At 55.0% G+C, this 1,897-nt stretch overlaps 1 protein-coding gene across 2 annotated transcripts in view; it reads left to right on the plus strand.

The window, feature by feature from the left end:
- ACOT7 (acyl-CoA thioesterase 7) overlaps positions 1-1,897 on the plus strand; it is a 73,150-nt gene that overhangs the window by 22,589 nt on the left and 48,664 nt on the right. The gene's annotated exons all lie outside the window — the stretch shown is intronic.

Consider the following 1,897-nt stretch of genomic DNA (forward strand, 5'->3'; position numbering starts at 1 on the left):
CTGGGTGCCCACCCCATACCTCCACCGCCCCCTCCTCTGCAGCTGCCCCGTCCCACACCGCCCTCTTCAGAGCACCGTGCCGTGTGGCCTCCAGCCAGCGCCCGGCCGGGCAGGGGCTCTGCCTCCGCAGCCAGCGGCCCCACTAAAGGTGCTGGTGTGGGTGGCATCCGTGCGGCATATCCATGTCACAGGCTAACTGCCCGCCCGCAGCCCTGCAAGCTGGCCCCTCGTTCCTGCCTGCGCCCGCTGGGCTGCCTGTCCAGCCCCTGCCAGTGGGTGGTGCTGTAGCCACATGAACTTACTTAAAGGCGACACCGCATTCCCTGTGTTCCCTGCGATGTGCTGCCAGCCTGTGTGTGTGAGTGTGCGTGTGCGTGTGTGTGCGTGTGTGTGTGAGAGTGTGTGTGTGTGAGTGTGTGTGTATGTGTGAGTGTGTATGTGTGAGTGTGTATGTGTGTGAGTGTGTGTGTGTGAGTACGTGTGAGTGTGTGTGCTCAGTGTGTGTAGAGTATGTGTGTGAGTGTGTGTATGTGAATATGTGAGTGTGTGAGTGTGTGTATGTGAATATGTGAGTGTGTGAGTGTGTGTATGTGAATATGTGAGTGTGTGAGTGTGTGTATGTGAATATGTGAGTGTGTGAGTGTGTGTATGTGAATATGTGAGTGTGTGAGTGTGTGTATGTGAATATGTGAGTGTGTGAGTGTGTGTATGTGAATATGTGAGTGTGTGAGTGTGTGTATGTGAATATGTGAGTGTGTGAGTGTGTGTATGTGAATATGTGAGTGTGTGAGTGTGTGTATGTGAATATGTGAGTGTGTGAGTGTGTGTATGTGAATATGTGAGTGTGTGAGTGTGTGTATGTGTGTGTGTGAGTGTGTGTGAGAGTGTGTGTGTGTATGTGTGTGTGTATGTGAATATGTGTGTATGTGTGAGAGTGTGTGTATGTGAATATGTGAGTGTGTGAGTGTGTGTGTGTGTGTGTGTGTGAGTGTGTGTGTGTAAGAGCTGAGTCAATTAAGATTTCAGGCAGAAGTGAGACGCCCTCTCGCTCTCTGCTGAGCCGGAGCGCCGGCTCGGACAGCTGAAGGTCAGAGCTGGGAGTCTGGGGAACAGACAATGGCACAGCGATTATGGAGTGGACGCTGCTTTCCGGCGGGGAGTCAGGCGCTCGGCGCCCTGTGAGGCGATGAGGACCCACAGCCTCTGCTCAGGCACAAGGTGTCCGTCGAGTCGTGCAGTTCGCAGGTGACAGCGGCCACGCCGGCACTGCGGCCTGTTGAGCAGTGCCCTGGGGACACGCCCCCGTGTCTGTCCTTCCCACGCGGGAAGCAAGGCCAAGGGTGCTCGGCACTGAGCTGCTTATTGTTAACAGTGGGGTTGACCCAAACCCCAACAACGGAAGATTCCAGTCCATTCAGCCGTGGGCTTTTGCAATGGCGTGTGGCGAAGTCCTTCGTTCCCAGGAGATGAGCTTCCTGACGGCGGTGGTGATGGAGGGGGGTGGGGGGTGTAGAGGCCCTGCAGCCCCGAGGACTTCCTGGCCTGGTTACCTAACGTCCCGGGGGCTGGGGACCTTCTGTTCCTTTAGAATTTTGAGTCATGAGAATGGGTTGCCTGGTTGCAAGAGAAGTGAAATTTACATAAAAGACCAGTGATGCTAAGAGCGTGTCACATCACCGCAGGCTCTTTCCTCCCGCCGAGCGAAAGAAGCAGAGCATGAAAGTGTGAATTTAGTCTTTACACAGCTATTTAAGGACGAAAGCTGCAAAACAGACCGAGACACAGGAACCCATGAGTCAGCGAACCCCTGTTCTTAGGGGACGCGCCTGGGAGGGGAGATCCCACAATAGACATTGTCGTCCGTGGCGGGAGGAGGGGCGTCCCTCCTCTGTCTGCT

This window comes from Myotis davidii, unplaced genomic scaffold (assembly GCF_000327345.1).
Source record: "Myotis davidii unplaced genomic scaffold, ASM32734v1 scaffold299, whole genome shotgun sequence".
In the NCBI taxonomy this organism is placed as follows: Eukaryota; Metazoa; Chordata; class Mammalia; order Chiroptera; family Vespertilionidae; genus Myotis; species Myotis davidii.